Source organism: Oncorhynchus mykiss, chromosome 21 (assembly GCF_057628025.1).
Source record: "Oncorhynchus mykiss isolate SJ-2025 chromosome 21, ASM5762802v1, whole genome shotgun sequence".
Lineage (NCBI taxonomy): Eukaryota > Metazoa > Chordata > Actinopteri > Salmoniformes > Salmonidae > Oncorhynchus > Oncorhynchus mykiss.
This window is the reverse complement of record NC_143042.1, coordinates 25,308,069-25,317,747: the sequence shown is the minus strand read 5'-3', so window position 1 is coordinate 25,317,747 and position 9,679 is coordinate 25,308,069. Positions and strand designations below refer to the sequence as shown.

General features: G+C 47.8%; 1 long non-coding RNA gene across 1 annotated transcript in view; it reads right to left on the bottom strand.

The window, feature by feature from the left end:
• Positions 1–5,229: 5,229 nt before the first annotated feature.
• LOC149973032 (uncharacterized) overlaps positions 5,230–9,679 on the bottom strand; it is a 57,123-nt gene continuing 52,673 nt past the window's right edge. The window contains exon 3 of the long non-coding RNA XR_016490071.1: positions 5,230–8,405. This is a non-coding gene — a long non-coding RNA (uncharacterized LOC149973032). The remainder of the gene's footprint in view (positions 8,406–9,679) is intronic.

Here is a 9,679-nt window from a genome sequence, read left to right as displayed (position 1 = left end):
CATGGAGTAAACAATAAACAAGCCAATAACACAATAAACAAGTCATTGTAGGCAGGAGGTAGGCAATAAATAGGCCATAGGAGCGAATAATTACAATTTAGCAGATTAACACTGGAGTGATAAATGAGCAGATGATGTGTAAGTAGAGATACTGGTGTGCAAAAGAGCAGAAAAGTAAATCAAATAAAAACAGTATGGGGATGAGGTAGGTAGATTGGGTGGGCTATTTACAGATGGACTATGTACAGCTGCAGCGATCGGTTAGCTGCTCAGATAGTTGATGTTTAAAGTTCGTGAGGGAAATAAAAGTCTCCAACTTCAGCGATGTTTTGCAATTCGTTCCAGTCGCTGGCAGCAGAGAACTGGAAGGAAAGGTGACCAAATGAGGTGTTGGCTTTGGGGATGATCAGTGAGATATACCTGCTGGAACATGTACTACAGGTGGGTGTTGTTATCATTACCAGTGAACTGAGATAAGGCGGAGCTTTACCTAGCATAGACTTACAGATGACTTGGAGTCAGTGGGTCTGGCGACGAATATGTAGCGAGGGCGAGCCGACTGGAGCATACAGGTCCCAGTGGTGGGTGGTATAAGGTGATTTGGTAACAAAACGGATGGCACTTTGATAGACTGCATCCAGTTTGCTGAGTAGAGTATTGCAAGCTATTTTGTAAATTACATCGCCGAAGTCGACGATCGGTAGGATAGTCAGTTTTATGAGGATAAGTTTGGTGGCTTGAGTGAAGGAGGCTTTGTTGAGAAATAGATTTGATTTTGGATTGGAGATGTTTAATATGAGTCTGGAAGGAGAGTTTACAGTCTAACCATACATCTAGGTATTTATAGTTGTCCACATATTCTAGGTCGGAACCGTCCAGGGTGGTGTTGCTAGTCTGGCGGGCAGCGAACGGTTGAAAAGCATGCATTTGGTTTTACTAGCGTTTAAGAGGAGTTGGAGGCCACGGAAGGAGTGTTGTATGGCATTGAAGCTTGTTTGGAGGTTAGTTAGCACAGTGTCCAAGGATGGGCCAGAAGTAAACAGAATGGTGTCGTCTGCGTAGAGGTGGATCAGGGAATCACCGTCAGCAAGAGCGACATCATTGATATATACAGAGAAAAGAGTCGGTCCAAGAATTGAACCCTGTGGCACCCCCATAGAGACTGCCAGAGGACCGGACAACATGCCCTCCGATTTGACACACTGAACTCTATCAGAGAAGTAGTTGGTGAACCAGGAGAAGCATTCATTAGAAAAACCAGAGTTGAAAAATGTCAACTCTTTCAACTCTGGTTTTTCTAATGAATGCTTCTCCTGAATGAATGCTTCTGCCGAATGGTCTTTCGAACCGGATGATGACTGAACCAAAGACAGGTGAAAAGGAAATGGAGGCGGAGAGGGAAGAATTGTCTCCACTGGAAGGAAGAAGAGAGGAGGAGAGAGCAGCTGAGGGAAAGGTCTTGGAACAAAGGAAATATCCAGGAGCTAAGCCTAAAGTAACAAAGGCTTCATCCTCAATCACCAGCAGCACCAGAAGAACCAGGCAAGCACCTGGTTATCTTTCGGATTATGTGGTCAAGTTTCCGACATCAAAGGGCAAGCCCACCAGAGCTCAAAGTGTTGATGGATCAACTATATGTTTCAGCCATCAACCATCCCCTCTGAGCCAAGGACTGGAAACTGCTTTGGAGCAGGAAAGTGGTCTACATGAAGAACCTATGGAGGAGGTAACTCCCACCGCACAGGTCGACCAGCTTCCTGAGGCAGGCTCCACTCACTCCTTAACTAATGGAAATCATCGAAGCACTCTAGACGGAGTGGGAGTTCGACCAGTGGATACCCCTTTGGGAGTGGCCATGGCAGCCGCCATTCACTAGCCCTCAGCGATTCACAGACCGCTGTCCTACAAGAGAGGATGAAACTATTAGCTTTGGAAGAAATTGAGCGTCAGATTGAGGAGGAACGACAGGCTGATGAACGATGTCACCAATTGGATGTGCAGGCCCGTAGAGCTCTACAGGAACGGGAATTCATTGCCAAGGACCTGGCACAGCAGCGAAGGCATCGTCAAGCCAGAAGGGAATTGGAGGAGGCACGGATGGTCTCATCCTTCCTGGAGAGGAACGAACAGGGAGTTGACCTGACCACCCCTCCACATGGACCTGAACTGTCTGCCTTTCTTTCCCAATCTGCCCCTCTGGTACAGCATGGCACACAGTCCCCGGAGGCTCCGGGGTCAACAGCCAACACAGAGCACGGGAGACAGGCCGCTCCGCCAACGCCCTCTATGCCAGTGACACAAGTCAGCATTCCTCCATCTGGACAAAGCATCACTCCTTCGCCTTTCCGCCAATTACCAACCAAGGCAAATCGTTCCTTTCGTCCAGGGCCAGGCCAGTCCTCAAACAACAGGTCGGAGGGCTCTCGCCCAATTCCGGCTGCCACAAATGGTGGGTCTGGGAAAGTAGGGGACCGGCCCAATGAGGCCACAGTGGGATCATCAGAAGTCCCGGGTTTATCCTTCACGCAACCAGAAGAGGGAGCCAACATTATGAAACTTCTAGTAGCCTCAGCCTATGGAATTCCCAGACCCAAACTGCCATACTTTGAAAACGGAAAGGAGAGTGAATTTGTCCTTTTGGAAATGGCATTGGAGAGCCTATTGGGTATTCACAGTCATCTGTCAGAATGCTACAAATACCAAGTACTAATGGATCATTTGCGGTTTCCCAGTGCATACAGGCTGGCCCAATCCTTTATGCACTCCGCAACACCATACACTGCTGCTCTCCAGGCCCTGAAGGTGAGATATGGTGAGCCACGTCAGCTAGTCCAGAATGAACTAAACAACATCCTGAACACGTCTCCAATTAAAATGGGAGACCATGCTGCCTTCCAAGAATTCTCCCTGGCTGTCCAATCCCTGACCTCGATGCTCCAATCCGTTGAAGGAGAAGACGGGAACGAGCTGAAATGTGGCTCCCACGTGGACAGGCTTCTTAGCAAACTTCCAGTGTACCTCAGAGACAGTTTCATTGAACATTGTTTGAATAAGGGCATCCTGAAAGAGGGCTCGAGAAGCACCTATGCTCTTAGAGACCTGGCCGCATGGTTGGAGGTGAAGGCAAAGGCGAAGAGCATCGCTCACCAGGCCACAATCTCAGCCATAGCCACCGGGGGAAGGAAGGAGTTTGAACGCCAGGAGGGACAGAAAAGGCCAAATCCCACTACCATGTACTTAAATAGTGAGGCCCGGGAGGAACCCGGGAAGAAGACCCCTCTCAAGAGCAAGAACATCAAATTCCAGCCTTACTGCCCATATTGCAATAGTAAGGGGCACTTCCTTGGCTCATGCCCCAGGGTAAAAAAGCTCACTCAAACTCAATTGAAGGCCTGGATCACTTCAGGCGAGCGATGCTACAAGTGTGCCCGTAGCCATAAGGCGCAGACCTGCACATTGAGGAAACCCTGCAACCGCTGTAAAGAAATCCATCTCACCGTGTTGCATGATCTAATTCCCCAAGCACAGAAGGAGCAGAGTATGCTCATGGTAGGAGCTGCAAAGGAGCTGTACCTCGACCAGCAGAACCGGTCTCCAAGGGTCATGTTGAAGGTGGGTCAGACCACCCACATCTCGTCACCCCGACTGAACCTATACGAGCTGGACCAGAAGGAGGGCCCATTGCTGTCCATACATCCTTGGGTTGGGCTGTGCAAGGTCCATCCCATCTACTTCTCTCCACCCAAGCTGTACAGTCACAGCAAGTCCTCTTCACCAGAAGCAATCCAGATGCAGCCACTAACCTCCTTCGGAATGTTGAGATGCTCTGGAAGATGGACACATTCTCCAATCGGAAGCTACAGGAGGTCACTCGCTCGAAACATGACTCCTATGCATTAGTCCTCCTGGAGAAAAGCACCACCACCACTGAAATGGATGGCATTTGCAGGTATGCAACCCCACTGCTACGGGTGCCCAACCATCCTCCTCTGGCAACCACGACACGGGCTGTACTCCCACTACTGCGTGGAACGGAGCGACGCCTGGTGAAGAATCCTGAGCTTGCAGAAGTTCATAACCGAGAGATTCATAACCTTGTGAAGGCAGGCTTGTCCCAACCAGAGAACGAGTGGCCGACAGCCCCCAGGCGTACGGCCCCTCCGCAACCAACTGAAGCTCATGAGTTAAGGAGATCCGCCCAATGCTACAGCATTTCTACGGAACCAACAACGGCTCTCCCTGACCTAACACAATCCCAAACACTGCCGGATCTGATCACCGCCACAAACCAGACCTCAGATGGGGTGGCTTCTATACCTACCTCCCTCGCGGCAGAGACACTACTCCTCCAGCAAGCACAAGCAGTTAGCTTCCCTGAGGAGTTAAAAGCTCTGAAAGCCGGTAGGGAAGTGGCTAAGGACAGCCGTCTTCTCTCTCTTGCCCCAGAATATGATCCAATCCTTGGAGTGATCAGAGTCGGAGGGAGGCTGCGCCAAGCAGAGGTTTTGGACCCAGATGCTATCCACCCAATTATCATTGACTCCAAACCCTTGGGATATCTCTCTGCAGACATCGCTGACCCCGATTCAGTTACACCGAATATGCTCTTGATGGGACGTCGAGATGCATCACTTCCTCAAGCCATGTATGCTGATACCAACCTCGTAGGCAGACGCCAGTGGCGACACAGCCAAATCTTAACTGACCATTTTTGGGCCCGATTCATTCGGGATTACCTACCAAGTCTACAGCACAGAGGGAAATGGCGGCGAGAAATGGGCAGCCTGGAAACTGGCCAAGTAGTAATGATAGTGGACCCTCAGCTGCCTCGAGCCTCCTGGCCGGTGGGCCGTATAACTAAGACCATGCCTGGGACCGATGGTCGTGTTAGATCAGTGGAGATCCAGGTGAAGAACCGGACATATATCCGGCCAGTTGCCCGACTAATTCCTCTCCCTGAGATGACAGAGGACGGGGAGCAATGAGCCTTTTTTGAGGAGTGTGGAATTTAACAAATTTCCGGGGTGGCTGTAGAAAAGGCCCATGGAGTTGGTGGAATACTCCTTTAATTCATTGCCATTTACTCAGCTGGACCAGGGGCGCTCTAATTAGGTCAGGTGGAAATGTCCGACAGATCTCAACTCCATAAAAGGAGGAAATTGCCATCGCCTGATCTCGCTGCTTTCTCTTCCTTAACTCCATCTGATCCAGAAGTTCTGTGCGTCCATGAATCCACGTAAGTCCACCGACTATGTTACCTTTCATCTGAATTATCTGTGGCGATCGAGAGAGTGGGCCATTCAGTTATTGTTTATAGGTTTTACCGCGGAGCGCGGCTTGGAGCGCACGCTTCAAACATATTGTGTAATGTGAATTGTCAATGATCACGGCCCTACGGATCCTCATAGGCCAATTATGCAATTGATATGGTTCATATGTATTGAAATGAATTATATGTACACATGAAGACAATTGAAAGAGTGAAATGAGAAACGTCATTGTTTGCTAACTGATTGACTTTGATGGGGATTATAGATTGTATAACCATTCACTGTTTGTATTCTTTCATGATTTATGATAAATAGTTACGAGCCTAAATGACTCGCGGATGATTACTATTGACTTAATGAACTTAACTGTTGACCTCCCTAACTTGTGTTAATAATGAATGATATGATTTGATCTTTGACTATGAATCTGATTGGATACATGTTATTTGTTTCCTTTGTGATGCAGCACAGACTACTCAGTAAATATACCACTTTATGGTTAAAGGAATTCCTGCCTCAGTCTCATCCATTCCTCTGTCACCTGGCACATGACCACCTGTTCACCTTCACTGTCAGTCATCCTATCTGTCCAGCTACTCACACAGATTCCACTAATCTTGTAATGCGGCAGATAGTTTTAGAAAGAGAGGGTCAAAATTGTCTAGCACAGCTGATTTGTACGGGTCCAGGATTTGCAGCTCTTTCAGAACATCTGCTGTCTGGATTTGGGTGAAGGAGAAGCTGGGGAGGCTTGGGCGAGTAGCTGCGGGGGAGGGGGGGGGGGCTGTTGGCAGGGGATGGAGTAGCCAGGAGGAATGCATGGCCAGCCGTTGAGAAATGCTTAATGAAATTTTAGATTATCATGGATTTATCAGTGGTTACCGTGTTACCTAGCCTCAGTGCAGTGGGCAGCTGAGAGGAGGTGCTCTTGTTCTCAGTGTTACAGTGTTCCAAAACTTTTTGGAGTTAAAGCTACAGGATGCGAATTTCTGCTTGAAAAAGCTAGCCTTTTTGCTTTCCTGACTGACTGCGTGTATTGGTTCCTGACTTCCCTGAATATTTGCGGGGACTATTCGATGCTATTGCAGTCCGCCACAGGATGTTTTTATGCTGGTCAAGGGCAGTCAGGTCTGGAGTGAACCAAGGGATATATCTGTTCTTAGTTCTGCATTTTTTTGAACGGGGCATGCTTATCTAAGATGGTGAGGAAATTACTTTTAAAGAATGACCAGGCATTCTCGACTGACGGGATGAGGTCAATATCCTTCCAGGATACCCGGGCCAGGTCGATTAGAAAGGCCTGCTCACAGAAGTGTTTTAGGAAGCGATTGACAGTGATGAGGGGTGGTCGTATGACCGTGGACCCATAGTGGATACAGGCAATGAGGCAGTGATCGCTGAGATCCTGACTGAAAACAGCGGAGGTGTATTTGGAGGGCAAGTTGGTCAGGATAATGTCTATGAAAGTGCCCATGTTTACGGATTTAGTGTTGTACCTGATGGGTTCCTTGATGATTTGTGTGAGATTGAGGGCATCTAGCTTAGATTGTAGGACTGCCGGGGTGTTAAGCATATCCCAGTTTAGGTCACCTAACAGAACGAACTCTGAAGCTAGATGGGGTGTGATCAATTCACAAATGATGTCCAGGGCACAGCTGGGAGTGGAGGGGGGTCGATAGCAGGCGGCAACAGTGAGAGACTTATTTCTGGAGAGGTACATTTTTTAAATTAGAAGTTAGAACTGTTTGGGTATAGACCTGGAAATTATGACAGAACTTTGCAGGCTCTCTCTGTAGTAGATTGCAACTCCTCCCCCTATGGCAGTTCTATCTTGATGGAAAATGTTGTAGTTATGGAAATCTCCAAATTTTTGGTGGCCTTCCTAAGCCAGGATTCAGACACAGGGTTGGCGGAGTGTGCTAAAGCAGTGAGTAAAACAAACTTGGGGAGGAGGCTTCAGATGTTGACATGCATGAAACCAAGGCTTTTTCGATCACAGAAGTCAACAAATGAGGGTGCCTGGGGACACGCAGAGCCTGGGTTTACCTCCACATCACCCGAGGAATAGAGGAGTAGTAGGATGAGGGTACTGCTAAAGGCTATCAAAACTGGCCGCCTAGAGCGTTGGGGACAAAGTATAATAGGAGCAGATTTCTGGGCGTGTAGAATAGATTCAGGGCATAATGTGCAGACAAGGGTATGGTAGGGTGCGGGTAAGCCCAGACACTGAGTGATAAGAGAGGTTGTATCTCTGGATAAGCTGGTTATAATGGGTGAGGTCACCGCATGTGTGGGAAGTGAGACAAAGGAGGTATCAGGGGTATGATGAGTGGAACTAGGGGCTCCATTGTAAACTAAACAATGATAACTAACCTAAACAACAGTATACAAGTCATATTGACATATGAGAGACATACAGCGAGGCATAAAGTGTGTTGATTGGGAGAGCTAGCTAAGACAACAACAGGTGAGACAACAGCTAATCTGCTAAAACGCCGATGACTGGGCAGAGAGGGTCGCTGAACTACACACAGAGCCTGAGTTCGTGGCTGTGCCGACAGACAAACAAAAAATAAACAGAATGGAGTTCCATGATTAATGGACAGTCCAGCAGGCATCAGCTATGTAGTCAAGTGATCATAGGGTCCAGGGGGCAGCAATAGAAGGAACGCAGGCGACATGGCGTTTAAAGTAAGTAGCCCGGGGCTAGTAGAAGCATCTGCTCCAACGTCCAATGGAGGCCGGTTGAAGGCACAACAGATGGAGTATTTGTCGGCAGACCAGTCGTGGTGGTGCGGCGGGACGCCGTGTCGACTAAGGATCCAAACCAGATTGCAAAAGAGGTATTGTAGTTGTAGTAATTTCGTTTTCTAGCCGGGAGAGGCGCCTGGCTCACGGCTAACTGGTGCTAGCTCCGGGTCAGGGGCGTTAGCCACTATAGCCACTCGGTAACAGCGGTGTTCCAGTGCCAAGGTCCAGAGCTTACGGCAAGGATCCAGTGGAGTAGTGTGTTCTAGCCATGTTTGGGTGGATTCCGGGTGAACAACTGAGTAGGCCAGGAGGTGGGCCTCAGGGATAGCTTCGGTATTGGGTAACTCGGTGGGTGCTAGCTAGCTGCGAAGATCTGGAGGAGATCTGCATGGAGGAAAGGGCCAAAATACCAGCAACAGTGTATGAGAACCTTGTGAAGACTTACAGAAAACATTTGACCTCTCTCATTGCCAACAAAGGGTATATAACAAAGTATTGAGATAAACTTTTGTTATTGACCAAATACTTATTTTCCACCATAATTTGCAAATAAATTCGTTAAAAATCCTACAATGTGATTTTCTGGATTTTTTTCTTCTCATCTTGTCTGTCATAGTTGAAGTGTATCTATGATGAAAATTACAGGCCTCTCTCATCTTTTTAAGTGGGAGAACTTGCACAATTGGTGGCTGACTAAATACTTTTTTGCCCCACTGTATTTCAAGGCTTACCTTCAAACTCAGTGCCTCTTTGCTTGACATCATGGGAAAATCAAAACCCCATATTTTTTTTTGTAGAACTCCACAAGTCTTGTTCATCCTTGGGAGCAATTTCCAAATGCCTGAAGGTACCATGTTCATCTGTACAAGCAACTGTATGCAAGTATAAACACCATGGGCGCACGCAGCCGTCATACCGCTCATGAAGGAGACGCGTTATGTCTACGAGAGATGAACGTACTTTGGTGCGAAAAGTGCAAATCAATCCCAGAACAACAGCAAAGGATCTTGTGAAGATCCTGGAGGAAACAGGTACAAATGTATCTATATCCACATTAAAATGAGTCCTATATTGACATAACCTGAAAGGCCGCTCTGCAAGGAAGGAGCCACTGCTCCAAAAACGGCATAAAAATGCCAGACTACGGTTTGCAACTGCACATGGGGACAAAGATCATACTTTTTGGAGAAATGTCCTCTGGTTTGATGAAACAAAAATAGAACTGTTTGGTCATAATGACTATTGTTATGTGTGGAGGGAAAAGGGGGAGGTTTGCAAGCCGAAGAAAAACATCCCAACTGTGAAGCACGGAGTGGCAGCATCATGTTGTGTGCGTGCTTTGCTGCAGGAGGGACTGGTGCACATCAAGAAATAGATGGCATCATGAGGTAGGAAAATTGTGTGGATATAGTGAAGCTACATCTCAAGACATCAGTCAGGAAGTTAAAGCTTGGTTGCAAATGGGTCTTCCAAATGGACAATGACCCCAAGCATACTTCCAAAGTTGTGGCAAAATGGCTTAAGGACAACAAAGTCAAGGTATTAGAGTGGCCATCACAAAGCCCTGACCTCAAGCCTATAGCACATTTGTGGGCAGGACTGAAAAATTGTGTACGAGCAAGGAAGCCTACATCCTTGATTCAGTTACACCAGCCCTG